The following is a 19,144-nucleotide window of genomic DNA, read 5'->3' on the forward strand; positions in this document are numbered from 1 at the left end:
CAAACTAATTCTGCAATATTTATTACAAATATTTGTTCTACTAAACAGTTAACTGTCATACACTGAAAAATAAATTACACATTTCAGTATAAAACTGAAAAACTGGCTGGTCGAGTTTGACAATTTTCCAAATCAGTTATGTTACTAAATGCTTCTTTTGTTTTTAATTCACTACAATTAACTGTTTAGTGAATAAACCTCAGTTTGACAGGAATCTTATACTATTGTTATTTATAATCACAATGGCTTAACGGTGCTGTAGTAGCGAACATGGGACTCGCAGGTCCAATAACCACTATTGTTATTTATTTAACCAATCTAGACAATGGTTTCAATTCATGTCTTGACTTTTTTTTTTCTGGAATATACCCAAGCCAAAAACAAACACACACACACACTCACCCACACACACACACACACACACACACACACAAACCTCAACAACAACAACAGCACACTGATCTCAGGGTAGCCTCAGGATAACAGCTAGTAATATCTGAAAGAAAGCTGGCATTAATATTTATCAAAATTGATTGCAGTAAAAACACAGCTGGACACCCCTTCTGTTGTATATCTGCTTCATTTCACTGAAGGGAAGGTTGAATTGTGTATACCTGCCTGTGGAATGCAATGGTATGCAGCTCTTGGAGAGAATTTTTTCTGCAGAGATACATGTGAGACTAGAGCTATTCAGTAGCAGTTACAGGAGGTGTTAGTGTGTAACTGCATGAAAGCAGAAGAAGCCCCTTACAGATTTTCAGAGAGAGAACAAGAAGAGCTCCATCTACCTTTCTTTTCCATTTCATTTAACACTCACTTTACCCAGCATTGAGGATGGTGAAATAAAGAGAAGGATGCTACCCTGGCTGAGCTGTGCTTTTCAATGCAGGATCCAGGATAGCAGACTGGGGCTGTTCTCTTGTCTTGAGGGATTATAGTCTGTGCACAGTACCACAGGCAGGGAACCATTGACAGACTCACCACAAAGGGAAAAGGACTCAATTCACAAGCAGGACTAAGCAGCAGGTGCAGTGAATGGATCACTTTCTGGAGGTCCGCAGCACAGGTATGTCCCTTCTTCCTGGAGACAGACTTGTCATTATTTGGGAGACAAGACAGGTGCAGCAGTGAATGCCAGGTAGGGGGAGAGATATGCAGTACTGCATGGCAGCACATCATTGTAATGCATTCACTATTCTGTATTGTTTTTCATTTGTGTGCAACAAAGTTAGGACTAAATATATAAATATTTAAGTTATCAAAGAAAAAAACAGATGTGATTTTTTTTAATCGTCTATAGAATACAGAACTTTTGTGTGCGTGTATATACATATAGGATGAAGTGTGTGTGTGTGTGTGTGTGTGTGTGTGTGTGTGTGTGTGTGTGTGTGTGTGTGTGTGTGTGTGTGTGTGTGTGTGTGTGTGTGTGTGTGTGTGTGTGTGTGTGTGTGTGTGTGTGTGTGTGTGTGTGTGTGTGTGTTTTCCCAAAATCTTTAATTCATTCTCAAAATTAACTCTGCAAATGAAAGTGTGTGTGTGTCTGTGTTTCAAAATGTATATGTATTTATTTAGATATAGACCAGATGTTTATGTCTATGTGTTTATCATTACAATCACTATCTGTGTGTTATTTTGAAGATAACAGCCAACCCATTAGATTTGCCCATTTTTCTAATCTCTGTCTGTTCAATCACTTGTCTTACTGGTAAATTGCTGCAGATCATATCTGCTAGTGATACAAGCCAATATGTTGCTGACTGTTTGTTCACAACTGGAATAACATGTTACTGGTATCATTACTGGTTCATTAGACATTTAACTCACTTAACAGATGGGAGTTTTGGACTCAGTCTTGGGCTGGGATGTTTTGTCTTTGCATCATGTAATAATTGAAATATGTTATGTGAATAAGACTGCAATAGCAAGTTTACAGAAGTAAAAAAAAAAACAACATAAAACTGGCAAACATGACATTGTTAAATAATTTTAATAATGATGTTAATTCATGTAGGATGCAATCAATAGGGGAGAGGCATATATATTTTTTTCTAGCCGAGGTTGAAATCTTTTTTGGGATCTTGCCAGTGTATACCAATTCATTATGAGGTTTGGTTGCAAGTGGGGTTTGATCATCTTAAGAGCACTAGTAAGGAAACAACTTAAAAAAATCTTACATTTACAGGAGTTGATGATGGTATAATAAGGGACTTCTGTTAAAATATTGATTTCCATGCTCAGAATTTTTTAAAAAGGTAGAGGGCAATATACACATTGATAGTATATATATATCTGCAATGAAGAAAAATGCACATATGTACAAATGTGTGTGTGTGTGTGCGTGCTGGGTGCGTGTGTGCGTGCGTTTTTGCGTGTGTGCACGTGTGTGTGTGTGTATATGTATATATAAATATATATTTTTTATTTTTTTGTTGTTTTTGTTTTTCTATTAAGATTGTGTGAAAGTCTAAAATAATAGAAGTGTACACTGGGTGATTTCAATGTAGTAAAGAACATGACAAACTGAATATTATGTTTGGAAATCATTCTATATTAAACTATTGCCTCGTAAGCTGTTTATGAGAATCATATTAAATGATAAAGATTGTCATGTATTTGTTAGGGAATGAAACATGCTATGATTAAATCCATAACTAGATTAATATTAAGCACCACAGTAACTAATATTCTGAAGGCAATCTGTTACATTGTAGTGAACACATTTAGTATATCATTGTTTAGGCAACGCAGTGTAATCCTATTGAAAATCTATTACTTACTTTAAGAAATGAAATGCATTGGTGTTGATGGGATAAACCTGTCACTTCAGCCAGGCTATACTGTATGTCACACTTAAATTCAGTAGAGGGAGTTAGAAGATTATTGCTGTATTGCTATAGGTTGAAAGTCATAGTGCATACATTTGCATGGGACACAGCATTGAGATTAAATCACTCCATCTCTGTTTAAAGAAACACCTGTTTCCAGGGGATGTACAGATACTTTGCGGGTTCAACTGAATTGGTCCTTCAGTAGGCACATTTTTGTTAAAGAGGAACAGAGATTTACATGAGAATGCTATGTAAGAAATCTTGTTGTGGAATGTATAGACATAACAATTATCAGAATAGGATTACTTGGCAGCTGTATTATTTAATGTCACGGATGACTGATGGCACTTAAAACCAAAAACTGCATAAAAGACTTAATCTTGGCTGCAGGAAGGAGGTTCGTTCTAGTAATTCAGGACTTTATGTGCTTACATCACATAAGAACAAGACAATCACCCCGTGACATCTTGCGGTTGTTTGTCTTGTTTTACAATGGAGTCAGTCACTAATCAAGGACCAAAAGATGTAACAGGAGGAAGTTGACAAAATGTAATGAAAATTTATTATTTTGATATTAATTTCAGGAAAGCAAACACTAGAGATTCTGCAGACTTCCAGTAGGTGTGAAGTCATTTCATTGATCCATAAGAGACTAGATCATATATTGCTTTATGGAGTATGTCATTAGACCACCAATGTAAAAACTCACAAAACAGGAGACATGCTGACAATGCTTCTTCGCTATTATGCCATTTGTTTTAGGACCAGAACTGTGGATCTGCTAATTATAGTCACAATATTTATTTGTTTCAATTTATTTTCTTAAACTTCATTTTGCACAGTTAGTTTATTACAAGGTGACTGAAATAGTAATATACACTGATTAGCCAAAACAATGAAACCACCTGCCTTATATTGTGTAGACCATGTTGTCTAATGCTGCCTAAATAGACAGCTCTTAAGAGTCGAGTCATGGGCTCCACAATACATCTGAACATTTCTTTTGGTATCTGGTACCAAGACATTAGCAGCAGATCCCTTAAGTCCTGCAAGTTTCAAGGTGGATAGCTATATATAAAAATAGGGATACAGCTGTAATCTATAACAAGAAAAATAAACAGTACATAGTGAAGTACTGTAATATAAATGTGTAGCTCTGCAGTTATTGGTTACACTCACGAGATATACATTCAAAAAGAGCCTCAAGGCCCTCAATGGGGCAACCATAGTTCTCTCTCCACACTGGATCAGGATGGATACTCAGCAAGTACAGGAAATTAACGGAGTCAGGGATCAGGTAAAGAGTAATATCTTTCATTAGGCTTAACATGCCTGATATAAAGTAATGAATAAAAATCAAATATAATAAACAAGGTATAAAATGTATCTAATGTGTTTCATCCACTTAAAATGGACTTCCTCAGAAATATGATATAAATAAATAGCAGTAAAAAACATGCATGATCCCATCCCTCCCCAAGCCCCATTAAATAGTGCAGGTTCAATGAAGTTAATTAAAGATTCCTTCAGGTGGCTTTGTGTTGATCCAATTGGTTGAAGAGATGGCAGATTCTTTCCATAGGTAGTCGTGGTTCTTTCTACAGATGATTTCAATTGTGACTTAAATTTCCAGTTTGAACGCCGAGTGTGGTCAACTTGCGTTCTAACTACCGGCGCATGCATTCCATAATGAGTTTCCGGTTCCGGTCTGTGTGTCTGGATATCGTTTGCGTTCCATCTCCATGACGATATGCGTTCCACATACACTAGATCTGTAATATACGGCTAAGTGAATGGAATGATAGTTCTTAAATGCAAGGGAAAATATTTTCAAATATATTTTGAATTTTATTAAAATAAACATCAAAGTAAATCTATCTTTAAATATCTCATTACAGGGTATATCGATCTCCCACTATAGACCACTGTTTAGGATGGTAAATGGATAAAAAAAGGAAAAAAAAAAGGAGAAAAGGAGAAAGAGAAAGAAGGAGCAGAGTATTTGTAGAATAGGAGGAAGAAGGAAAATAACAAATATAAAAAGGAAAAGGAGAAACTTGTTGTTGGCTAATAATAATAAGTGGGCTACCTAGCTCAGCCTTCCTGCTGGGCATTGCCATAAGGAAGGCAAAAAAATAGAAAAAAGGAAAAAAAAGGGGGCGGGGGAATTGAGGAGGGAGAGGAAGGGAGCTGATGCACGGATGAGAAATCATATTATGAGCTAACAGAGAAACCATCTGAATTTCACCGAAAGAGGAGACCTTTGTTTGTTCCTTACCAAAATCGAACCAGATATCAAATATTTAGTCTCGCAGCATAAGCCTCAAGGATCTCATTAATCACTAGTTAAAGGTAATTTCAATTGACTTTATTGTTTTCTCCTTAAAATTTATAAAGTTAAAAACATTAAAAACATGCATAAAGTAGAAATAAAAAGATAAAAGTACGTACTTTTGTTTATTTTTTTAAATAACCTCCTTTCTAAAAAATATTCTGCACTTGCGCTAAAAAAAAATATTGAAAACTGGTGGGCGGTAAGGAAATTTTTCCATCAAGAAAGATGCATTAGTGGGCGGTTGTTAGAAAAAGGCTGACTACCCCTGGTCTAGAAAATGAAACATTCATGAAAACAAACAAATTCCACTGAAACAGATCATTTGGATTTCACAAAACGAAGAATTAAATAAAAGATTGAAAACATTGAATGAAAAAATTGTAGAGACCAAAAGCAAAAAATACAGGAGAGACAGAGAGGATAAACCTATAATGTTTTTGCTATGGCAAATAAATTATCCCATAAAAGACGATGGATAAAAACATCTACATATCATACTAGGGATATATCCCAAAAACCTTCTAGGAATTTCCACAGATCTGCTCCTGATGATCGACCACAAATAACATTCAGGTCACCCTATCTCATATCTCAAGGCTCTAATGAAAGACCACAGAGAAATCTTAGATCACCTCAAGAAGAAGACAACCATAATAGATGTAACCCACATCATAAAAAGAGATAAACCTGTTAATACTACCAACCAAATATCTTATGCTGAGGCAACCAGGAGCAAAATACCCCTTCAGAAAAATATTTCCCACAATGCTAATAGGAATTTTTTAGACAAATGCCATAAGAGCCGTAATTATTTTTAACCCAGGAAAACTCTGTGGGAACATCCCAACCACTTCCCCCAACTACAAATGGAGTCTCCTTTGAAGAGACTTAGGGTAGAGGAGGAAGTGATCAATCCCCACAGGAGGGAGAGATCCTACCACTAAAAGAATGAAATAAGGGTATATTTAACTTGACACACACACGCCTCACAAACTTAGAGATTCAGGTATTAGAACGAGGATTAAAATTTACCCTAGCTCAAAAAGCAGACAATTTCACTTTATTTATTTATTTAATTTTTTTTTAATATCTCTAACAGTTCAGAGACATTTTATCAAAAACCCAACTCCACTCACATTAACAGATGTACTTAGGGATTCTGATGAGCCCCTAAACCCTCCCTCTCCCCCTCCCCCATTTTTAAATGTTTCAAGCCCAAATCTAACTTCTATCCAGAACACAGTAAATGGAAACATTTGAAAATATCATTAATGAGGAATTTAGAAAAATAAACAGAAAGCAAAATAAACAATATAATCTCACCAGAGATGAATTTATATGCCTAAAAGAGCTTACCAACAGAGAGGACATTGTAATTAAAGAGGCAGATAAAGGGGGGGATTGTCATTATGACATCCAACTACTACCATCAGGAAGCCTTAAGCATTTTAGGAAAAACAGACACTTACACTGTACTCCATTCACTGCACAATTAAAATATATGTTAGCTAAAGCATTAAAAGAAGAAGTTATCTCTAAAATAAAACATCAAATCTCAATACAATAGTCACCCTGCCATTCCAATTTTTTTATTTTTTGCCTTAACTTCAGCTGGGCCACATTAGACGTCACATCACTTTATACAGTTATTCATCACCTTCTAGGCATTAAGGCAGTTCATTTTTACATTAGCCAAGACATAGAAATGTCCCCAACATTTAAGAATTTCATTTTATCAGCTATAAAATAAAAACATTTTTAAAAAAAAACATAATACATTTTTTTCAAAGGAACATTTTACCTTCAAACCATAGGTAACGCCATGGGAACCAGATTTGCCCCCCGTTATGCCAACATAGAGAAGGTGGGAAGACCTCTTTGTCTGGTGCGGACTTGACAGGAGGGCATATCTGGTCATATGGCATCGATATATAGATGACGTCATTGTCATCTGGAAGGGTTTCCACTAGTCTTTCAATACATTTGTACATTACCTTAACCAAAATACATTCAATTTGAAATTCACAACCGAATGGGAAAGACATGAGATCAATTTTCTAGATCTAGTCTGTTCTGCAAGGGAGAAAAGGTCCAAACAATCAAAATGTTACTTTAAAGAAATGGATGGTAACAGTTACATCCACAGGAAGAGTTGCCACACAAACTGTGGCTGAGAAGTATCGCAAAAAGTCAAATCACCACAGTGAGACGTAACTGTTCTAATTTACACGACTACAGAATACAAGCAGGACACATAAAAATAAACTGGTTAATAAAGGGTAAAAACACCATTGTGATGGAAATGAGAATCATTGCCCAAAAGGATAGAAATGATCTATTTATGGATCGACCCAAAAGTATTCACAATGAGAGGTTCAGACATTCCTTTGTCACAAAATATAACACCAACCATTGGAAGATCAAAAAATCTCTAAACAAGTTCTGGCCTATATTACTTCAGGACCCTGTTATAGGTAGTGTCTTGCCAAACCATCCACCCATTATATAAAAAAAAAAAAAAAAATTGAAATGTTTTATCGCACCTAGCTATCCAAGAAAATTAATTTCTATTACAAAAAAAAGATATACATCATACATACAAATGGTTTAGATGGTGCCAATTGTGCAAGGCACGTTCTAGAATTAATCTGAGTCAAAGATTGAGTTTTGAAAGCCATATAAGTTATGAGAGTTTCCCAGTTAAATCAATGATAGTTTGCCACACGGACTTTGTCATTCATTTGTTACAATGTCCGTGTGGTAAACAATACGTAGGAAAAACCAAAAGACACCTTAAAGTACGTTTAATTGAACACATTAATAACATCAGAAAAAGTATCATTACTGATTCGGTTCCAGCCCACTGTAATTCCTGTCCTGCGTTTAACTGGAAGAATTTCCGTGGTATGAGTATCAAACAGGTATTCCCCCCATTGGAGAGGGGGTGACAGGGAAATGAAATTATCTCAATGAGAGACATATTGGATCTACCAACATGACACCTTAGAACCTAAGGGAATGAACATAGAAGTAGACTTAGTCTGTTTCATGTCCTGATCTATTTTGGGGTTGATATCTCTAATTTTGTTACCTCTGTACTATATTAAACATCTTGAGGTTTAAGTAACTTATCACTCCTAATTGGAATAATGTCTCATAAATGTTAAGATTTGAAGCTCCCATGTCATATGTTTATGCATGCTCATTCTCTATATAAGGGATCTCGATCTCTTATTCTATCTCACATACTATCCCGTATATATTACCATGTATGTGTGACCATTTTTATATATAATATTTTTATATAATTTTTTTATATATATATATTTATTCCTACATCTTCGGTATATATATATATATATATATATATATATAGCCAGAGAAAATCAGCACTCCCAGGATTTGTATCAAAAATGAAAATAAGAAACGGTCAACGTTTCAGTTCCGCTAGGGAACTTTCATCAGGACAGAATACCGGGTATTCTGTCCTGATGAAAGTTCCCTAGCGGAACTGAAACGTTGACCGTTGGAATAAAGACTTATTTTCATTTTTGATACAAATCCTGGGAGTGCTGATTTTCTCTGGCTATATCTATTTAGTGCAATCTAGCACCGGGTCTACAATCAAGTAAGTTGGAGTGCAAGGTCTCTTTTTCTTTTTTTATATATAAAATATATATATATATATATATATATATATATATATATATATATTTATATATATATATTAGTTATTTTTTCATGTACAGACATTGTCTTACTTATATTACCATCACGTCATTCTTATCACTCATTCTGGTAAATTTATATATTATTTTCTTTTTTAATATGCTCATGATCATCTATTAGATATATATTTTGATTCATTTTTTTCTTATTTATTAGATTTACTTTTTTTTTTAAATCCATTTACTGTCTATGGTGGTCTATAGTGGGAGATCGACATACCCCGTTATGAGACATTTATTTTTATAAAGTTCGACATAAATTTGAAAATATTTTCCCTTGCATTTAAGAGCCATCTTTCCGTTCACTTAGCCGTATATTACAGCTCTAGTGAATGTGGAACGCATATAGTCATGGAGATAGCCATTGAGGGCCTTAAGGGACTTTTTATATCTTTTGAGTATCACCAATAACTGCAGTGCTACACATTCAGATTACTGTACTTCACTATGTACTGTTTATTTTTCCTGTTATAGATTACAGCTGTATCCCTATTTTTGTAAATATCTACCCTTCTCTCAGAGGTGCCATAGGGGAAGGCCTCTTTGGAAATCTGTCTTTGAGTAGTACTAAGCTAAGTACCATTTGTTTACCCAATATCCATTTTGGTTAAAGGGTTAAATACTTTTTTATATTAAGTTTTAAGGTGGAGCCTACATGGATCAGATTTATTGTTCCAGCATATCCAACAGATGCTTAATTGAATTGAGATCTGGGGAATCTGGAGGCCAAAGCAACACCTTGAATACTTTGTCATGTTCTTCAAGTCATCCCTAAACAATTATTGCAGTGTGGCAGGGTGCATTATCCAGCTGAAAAAGGCCACTGCCATCAGGGAACATCATTGCCATGAAGGTTTGTACATGGTCTGTAACAATCTCCAGGTAGGTAGCATGTGTCAAAGTAATAGCCACATGAATGCCAGGACCCAAGGTTTCTCAACAGAACATTGTACAGAGCATAACACTGCCTCTGCCAGTCTGCCTTCTTTCCACAGTGCATCCTGCTTCCCCAGGTAAATGATGTACGCACACCTGTCCATCCACCTCATCTAAAAGAAAACATGATTCATCAGATCAGCTATGCTCACATCTCCATTAAATGTGCTTTCAGCTGTGGAGAGGGGTCATCAGGAGCACTCTGGTCAGTCCACACCAAGCCACCACTACAAATGCAAATTGTGATGCACTGGGTGTTCTAACACCTTTCTGTTATGGCCAGCATTAAGTTTTAGCATTCCAATGAGCCTTGGGTGCCCATGACTCTATCATCAGTTCATCGGTTCCTTCCTTTTGGTAGGTACTAACCACTGCATACAGGGAACATTCCTTTAAGACTTTCAAATTTGTAGATGCTCTGACCCAGTCATCTAGCCATAATTTTTTGGCCCTTGTCAAAGTCACTCAGATCTTTTCTCTTGCCCATTTCTTGTTGCTTCCAACACAATAAATTATAAAAACGGACTGTTCACTTACTGCCTAATACATCCCACTCCTTGACATTGTAATGTTATTTACTTTACCTGTCATTGGTTTTAATGTTGTGATCAGTGTGTATATGTAATTTTAATAAAAAATTAACTTGACACCTGCAGGTGGTATTTTTTGTGTATTCTTTATTCTGAGGTCCTCTACCAGAAGCCTGGGAGTCTGAGTGCAAATTAAAAAAAAAATCTGCAAAAACAGAAAATAAAAACTAAAGAAAAAAAACATAACTATATGAAAATGCTAAAATCAGGTATTATTGCAAAGATGCAAGGATAACCTAGCGCCACATTTTGAGGTCATTGCTAATTTCTGATTGGTAGCTTTTTTTTTGTTTCAACAATATCGGAATATTGCTAGAATTCAAATCAAGGTCTGTGACCAGAGCATGCATAAATAGAATAAAGTAATGGCAGCCCGTATCTTTTGTAAAATTCAGATTTCTTAGAGCAATAAAAACATAAGAGGTAACACATTTCCATAACGTTTACACACATATTTAATTACTTTTGAATATATATACTTAATTTTTTTTAATATGTAATCATGCATTATTTTTATAAGTTGAATTCATTTGTTTTCCCCTATAGAACATAGAATGTACTGGCACATCATGTGCTAATCTGCCATATATAATTTATGAGTATTGAATACCTACTAGCACCATGAAAGGCCAGGTATCATTAGATATCAAGGAATCCACTCTGTCAGCTGGAGACAGATGCACTGGTCCTGCAATGACTTGTATGTAGCACTCAAAATCACTGGCTGAAAAATCATATTCGACCATGGTGATACTTTCAAAATCTGGTGGGATTCCCTTTTTGACAAAAAAATGTCCTGTGCTTGTCTCATAACTAACAGTGATTGACACTGGGTTTGCAAGCTGCCTGGTTTCCATCACTGTGTAACTGGGTTTGATAGCTCCAGATGTGCAACATGAGGGGGAGAACTGATGGTACATGATGCTCAAATAGTGCTTTGTACTGTGTAAGTAGAGAAAACCATTCTGCTGATGTTAGTACTGATATCAGCAGAGAGATTCCCTCTGCACTAGGGTTATGGTCAACAGTAGGGTTAGTGTTAGTGTAGGATTGTGGTTGGTATATATTTAGTGTTGGGGTAGGGTTATGGTTAGAGTTAGGTTTGATATTAAGGTTAGGGTTGGTGTAGAGTTAGAGTTAGGTTTGATGCAGTGTTTTGGGATTCAGGGATTGTTAAGGTTTAGGGGGAACCAAATAAATTGGCTAAAAGGTAGCCCAAACTGTAGCAAATAGAAGGGATGGCAGTACCCCACTGTGAATAATCAGGAACATATCATGGACTCCACACAGTAGAGCCAATGAGGTTTGTTTTGTAACAACAGATACAAAAAAACATTTCAAGTCTGGGGTCTTGATCATGATTAATTCTGTTTTGTTAGCAATCCATATATGTTATATATAATTGCAAGTCTTTTTATTTTCATATTTATACTTGTGTTAAGCAACTTTGTTTTAGTGTGGTACTTTGACAGAACATGAAAAAAAAAAGTTGTTCCTAACCAGTCTTTAAGTCACAACAATAGCTAAACTTTTGTCAGTACTCCATTAGGGAAAAAGAGGGAAATGTCTACAACCTGTCCTGCTGGTGTGTAAAGAGGGCTTGGTATGGGAACCACTGCATATATTATAGTTCATAGATCAACCTACATTTTGCCATTGGCCCCAAGGTCTCAATTTCATGACGTTTTGTAGTGCTTGGAGTTCTGTAGTTCACAGCAGTTCAGCAAGACTCAAATATATAATGTTTGACATATTTAAATACAATATACCTTGAGCACTATTTGACAAAGATACCTTCAAGAGATAGAGAAGCAGTGAGAGCCAGAGAGAGATGGAGATTTACAGCACAGATATGTTACTGTTTGGTATATTTAACTATCTCCTGAGATTCATGACCTTCAAACCTACCCTGGACTTGGTTGACCTGAAGTTGTTACGGATATATTATAAAAGCCAAAGTTCATACACAGTATTATACTTTTCTGAATATATGTGTATTTACATAAATGTAATTTTCCTTCATTGGAAATATATTTGAAAGAAGGACATAATCAATAAAGATATAAGTAGGTACTAGGCGTATTCGAACTTTGGACATGTGTCTTTTCAGTATCAATTTTGATGCTACATCCAGCTATAGTAATGACTCCAGTACTCTGCTAGTGTCAATGTTGACCATGGATCCTGCTCTAATAATATTATACAACATTTAGACATCAGTTTTTACCACACTGATACTTTTATAGACGCTGGTACCCTACATCATTCTAGCAAGTCGGTCTCCATGGCTTCATTTTAGCGTTACTTTCCAACACCTACTGGTGTAGGAAAGTGACATGACTAATATAGAACATTCTGTTCCTATACAAACCCCTTTCTCCCTTGTTGTCATGCCCTGTTGTGGTTTTTATACCTGAGAATGTGTTATTTACTGAGTTTGTGTTTCTGGGTTTGGCTTTTGGCTTATCCTGACTACTCCGATATTCATTATCCCTACCTTGTCTCCGACTCCTTTCATTGTTGTTTCGCTGTACTCCTGGCAATGGCTTGTCTGACTACATTATTGCTTTTCAGGCATTCTTTGCCTACCTTATACTATAGCATTAAGCCTGGCCATCTGAAGTGCCATTATGCTCTATCCTATCATTTTCGTTGTCAAACGTTTGCGTGTTAGGGTAAACAATCTTGACACATGTATTATTTTGTTTGTAACTTGTTTCTTAAACCTCATTAAATTACAAGTTAAACAAATATGTAAACTATCATTCTCTCCCATATAAAAAAATGCACTTTAAAATCACTACTGAACATTTAAGCTTTACATACACCTTGTCATACCTGCTGTCTATAATAAAAATAAGTAACTAAAAATGGTGCAAATATATTCAATAACCCCCCCCCCCCCCCACCAGAAAAAAAAAAGATTAGTAAACATTTTGAAAATACTACGTTTATTAAACTTTTTTGGAGGACAGGATTTTGTTTGTAACTGTGATAATTTAACCAATATACATTTAAAAAAAATTTTTTTTTACTTATTAGCATTGGATCTTCCTTTCTTTATTGTCACGATACATCAGGTCATGATAAATTTGTTAATATTTGCTTTGTTTGAAAAATATAATTAAAGTACATGTAAAATATGATCAATTTCAAGGATTGATTACTGTATACAGATGATACCAGCTATGTGAGATCATACATTGCTCAGAATCAGCAATCCATAACCTTATAAGGTAGATGTGTTTTTTGTTTGTTTGTTTGTTTGTTTCCCCAGGCTTTGTTCTACAATTGTTTTTGTAATGCATTTTGTAATTACTGAGTACAAGTTACCCACATTTGCAGTGACTAGCAATGTGCAGTGCGCCATGCTGGCCACTCCGTCAGTTTCAAATGTCCTTTTAATACAGTTATTAGTGTAAATTAAAAGCATAGATTATTCAATATATATTTTAAAAATGTTTGATTCACACAAATAAATCATTCTTTATTGAGGAGAAACCCAGGTTATGCACTATCAGTAAACAGTAAGAAAAGTCATATTAAGCATTAAGCTTAAGATTGATGAGATGTCACACATGCCTCATTGTTTGTCATTTTTCCTGTCATATTCACACACATAAGGCAATATTTACTGAATAATGGTGCTTAACTTAATTGTGGACTGTTTTATGCCTACTACTGAATTGTCTGCATGTTATTGTGTAATTCTTGTATGGATCCTCAAGTAGTGACTAAACATTGGTATCCTTGCCATAAATATAGGCCTTGGTTTAATATTTTTTGCATAAGGTTTCAAGATGATTGAATATTTTTGGATACACTTCTAAAATTATTTAATACTTTTTTTTATATATGATGTATTTTTTTATATTTTAATATTTTGAATTTTTTTTAAAGTTTATCTAAAAATCTTCAATTAAGGCCATAATACTTTTATTCTTTATTTAACTTATATGTCATTATTTCAATGTGCTTCAATAATCCAGGTTGTAATTGACCTATGTTTTATAGTATTATATAGATATAGCATTTTAAAATATGCAAAAAAAAATTGCTAAGCTTAAAAATCTGTGTAATTTCCTGCAGGTAGCTCTGACCATATCACGAAGTGTCTAACATCTGTCAACCAACCCTAGTCACATAAAATACAACAAATAAGGTGGGAAGTGCTTAAGCAGAAGAAATTATAAAATACTTATATTTTAACTCTCCAGTAGAATTCAGGAAATACAACTCCATATAGGAGACATGAAATGGGATACTCACATAGTGTAATACTGTTATAAAGCAAATAATTGTAGCAAGATCCACTCAGAATTACTCACATTTACCAGAGCCATTTATAGCAGACTGCGGCTGCGTATGGCTACCAAGCAGACCCAGGTAAGGAATCTCCAGGACAGCAGATGAAAAAACAGGACACTTTATTTAACAAGAAGGATAAAACACAATGCGTTTCGACTTAAATTGTCTTTCTCAAGTGTATAACTAATCAAATACATGTTCTCACGTTTATATCATACAACAGGAAATTGTAATTGGCGCCAATCACCGGCGTCTCAACGGCATGCCGCAGTTCCGGAAATGAAGAAATTCCTTCTTGCATTCCAAATCTCGCTTCCAGTTGGACGTTCTTGCATTCCAAATCTCACTTCCGGTGTTGTGCCCTTTGTGTGTTAGTTGTCATAACGATATTCGCTGATCAGTCCATTTCTATACACAAAGTCCTGTGCATATTATATGCATTCAATTGAACGCAAAAGCATCATAAAAATAATACAAAGAACAAAAGTATTAGTTGACTTGTATATATTTATACAATAACACTTAAAACCCAATTTTAAACATAGGAAGATCTTAAATGAGGAAAAAGCTTTGTTAATTAATAAAAAAATCTTTTAAAATATGTTATGAAAATTAAATACAAATTAATCTATATAAAAATTCATATATATAACCAGCAATATTCGTAAAAAAAAAGCATAAGAAATAGATATATAAAAAAGACTCTAAAAAAATAAAAAAAAAATATAAGAAGATAAGGTGAAAAAAAAGTAATTATAAATATATTAGATTAATGTGATGGATTCCCAATCTATATTAAGACCATTGAGGGCTATAGTATCCAAATTAAAAATCCATTTCATTTAATTTTTATTAAGACTAGATAGGATAATGTTACTTCTCCAATGGCCTAAAATATGTTGGAATCCAAAAAATAAAAGTAAGTCAGGATTTTTATCACAATACTCTAAAAAATGTTGAGATACACTATGATTAGATTAGCATTATATAAGATTAGGATGCACGAACATATATACAATATCAAAAGAGGATATGCTAATCATAGCGTATCTCAACATTTTTTAGAGTATCATTATGAAAATCCTGATTTCCTTTTAAGACCAATGGTCTTAATATAGATTGGGAATCCATCACTTTAATCTAATATATTTATAAATAGTGTCTTGGATGAACGAGGGTAGGAATTCTACTTACGGTCTTAAGATTCTATCGATATAGATACTCCCATTTTGCGTAAGGTTATCAACCCCAGATACTATGGGGTGACCTCTTCTAACTGACGATTTACACCTCAAACAAATTCTGGACCCCCACATTAACATCACGGCACGTAGAGGAAGAAACTTAAAGAGATCTTCTATCTCCTAGCCATTTCCAACCCCAACATTCCATCAAACAAACATGGCTTACTAGTCCCCTCGTGGGTTCCTTCAGGTGCAGGCGATGTGTGGCATGCAAGTTCATCAAACGTGATTCTAAGAACATAACTGACAGTGAAGGTAAACAGACCTTCAAAATTAATACATTCTTTAATTAATAAAAAAGAAAGGTGAGCTCTATGATGCAGGCTTTTTTAGGGGAGTAATAATGAATTGCTAAATTCGGAAATTGCCCACAGGTAAATACAAGTAAAGATTAAAACGTATCATTTAATAGTATATTTAAAATAAAAGAGACACACAGTGAAAAAAAATACATATGTATGAATTTGATAGACCCTTTGGAAATGAAAAAAAAAAGAAGAAAGAAAGGAATATGTGTTTAAGCTCTATTCTGTATAGCTCCATTTCCCTTGTCTTGTAGAATTGGCAACAAAGATATCTCTTGGTTGCTACTTTGAAAGAAAAACAAAGTGTAGTTGTACAATCAAGGGTGATCACATAGGTAGCTAGTTGAACTGGAACGTCAGAAAGAAAAACACATATTAAATAGTCCATGTAGTATTGACCTGAATTATATGGAGCTATCTAGGTTTGACTAATAATTGTAGCAGAGGTTTCTTGTAGGTACTTCCACTACAGTCTATATGTCTAATAGTCTTGTAAGAAAGTGAATATCTATGTTGTGCCTTCAAGGGCACCTCTTAGCTTTAGTAATGGATGTCACAGGTTCAGTACACTCGCTATCACTATATATCTTGCTGTCTTGTAAGAAAGTGAATACATGTGCTGTGCCTTCAGGGGCACCTATTAGCTTTTGTACTGAGTTTCTAAGGTTTTGTATACTCGCTGTCTCTGTGTGCCTTCAGTGGCACCTATCGTGAGATCAAGTTTAGCACTTAGAATCAGCTTGCTGTCAGAAGAAGCTCCTATCATAAATCAGGTAATACCGGCTAAGAGAAAAAAGACGGCTGCATTTAAATGACTAATCAAAGTAATCCGCTCTAACGGAAAAGTGCCGTCAAGGAAGAATTTGGAGAACTCTAAGGTCAGGATGCCGACATAAGTAGTCTACTGAGCCAAGCCCTGTGGCGAGTTTCACCAGGCAGGCTCTTCAGGGGGAATAATAGTATAATAGTATTCCCCCAGAAGAGCCTGCCTGGCGAAACACGCATCGGGGCTCAGCTCCCCACGCATTTCGCCAGGCAGGCTCTTCAGTCTTTAATTGCAACAAAGCTGGTCTGCAACTTTTAACCTGTGTATGCAATCTTAAATATGCTGGAAAGACATGTGGGTTGGGACTGGTTAAACGCAACCAAAGAAGGGGTGATTATGACAGGTTCCTAAGACAACGTGAGAGCTTCTGGATTTATCGCCTGAAAACTCTTCAACCTAAAGGGTTAAATGAGGGCTTCTCTTTTGTACCATTTATTTAATTGGCAATACATTTATAAATACATTTTATTATTGGATTCTCTTCTATCCAACATTGACATTAATTTTGTTCCGGTCACTTGTCACATCTGTATTTGAATCTCACAGGACACATATATATGTACATTAATATCTTATTTTTATGTCTAACACTTCTATATTTACATAGTTACATAGTTACATAATTACATAGTTACATAGCTGAACAGAGACTTGCGTCCATTAAGTTCAGCCTTCCTCACATATGTTTGTGCTGTTGATCCAAAAGAAGGCAAAAAAAAACTAGTCTGAATCGCTTTCAATTTTGCAGCAAACTAGGAAAAAATTCCTTCTTGACCCCAAAATAGCAGTCAGATGTCTCCTTGGATCAAGCAGCTATTACCCCACTAAGTAGAAATTATATCCCTGTATGTTATGTTTTTGCAAGTATTTATCCAATTGAAGTTTAAGCATCTGTATGGACTCTGATAAAACCACCTATTCAGGCAGAGAATTCCATTTCTTTATTGCTCTTACTGTAAAAAACCCTTTTCTTTGTCTTAGATGAAATCTCCTTTCTTCCAGCCTAAATGTGTGACCTCGTGTCATATGTATAGCCTTGTTTATGAATAGATTTCCAGATAATGGTTTGTACTGGCCTTGAATATATTTATATAATGTTATCATATCCCCTCTGAGGCGCCATTTTTCCAAACTAAAGAGATTTACATTTTTTAACCTTTCTTCGTAACTAAAATGCTCCATTCCTTTTATCAATTTTGTAGCTCATCTCTGTACTTTTCCTAGTGCCATGATATTCTTCTTTAGAACAGGTGCCCAAAATTGCACAGCATATTCAATGTGTGGTCTTAACAGCGATTTATAAAGAGGCAAAATTATATTTTCATCCTGAGAATTTATGCCCCTATTTATACATGACAAAACCTTACTGGCCTTAGCAACTGCAGATTGACATTGTATATTGCTGCCTAATTTGTTGTCTTTAACAATTCCCAAATCCTTCTCGTGTGTGGGTATCTTTAATTCACTACCATTTAGGGTGTAAGTTGCTTGTGCATTCTTGACCCCAAAGCGCATAACTTTGCATTTCTCTACATTAAATTTCCTCTGCCATTTTAGTGCCCAGTCCCCCAATCTATCTAAATCCCTCTGCAGCAAAGCAATATCCTGCTCACATTGTATTACTTTACAAAGTTTTGTAAAAAGTTTCTGAAAACAGTGAAACGTGGCTTTCAATGCCTATTTCAAGATCATTTATAAATTTGTAAAATAGAAGCGGTCCCAAAACAGAATCCTGAGGGACACGACTTACCACTTTTGTCCAGCCTGAAAATTTACCATTAATGACAACACGTTGTACTCTATGCTTAAGCCAATGTTCTACCCAAGAACAAGAATAATCATCTAGACCAATGTATTTTAGTTTGAAGACTAACCTATTGTGAGGAACCGTATCAAATGCCTTGGCAAAATCAAAGTAGATCACATCCAGTGCAACACCCTGATCTATACTTCTACGTACTTCTTGGTTAGCTTGACATGACCTATGTTTCATAAAACCATGCTGATTATTGCTAATAACAAAGATCTTCCCAATTAATTCCTG

At 35.1% G+C, this 19,144-nt stretch overlaps 1 protein-coding gene across 1 annotated transcript in view; it reads left to right on the forward strand.

Moving 5' to 3' along the window:
- The first annotated feature begins 501 nt into the window (after positions 1 to 501).
- HTR2C (5-hydroxytryptamine receptor 2C) overlaps positions 502 to 19,144 on the forward strand; it is a 629,177-nt gene continuing 610,534 nt past the window's right edge. The window contains exon 1 of the mRNA XM_063431915.1: positions 502 to 1,066. The gene's annotated coding sequence lies outside the window, so the exon portion shown is untranslated. The remainder of the gene's footprint in view (positions 1,067 to 19,144) is intronic.

The sequence above is a fragment of the Pelobates fuscus genome, chromosome 9 (genome assembly GCF_036172605.1).
Source record: "Pelobates fuscus isolate aPelFus1 chromosome 9, aPelFus1.pri, whole genome shotgun sequence".
Lineage (NCBI taxonomy): Eukaryota > Metazoa > Chordata > Amphibia > Anura > Pelobatidae > Pelobates > Pelobates fuscus.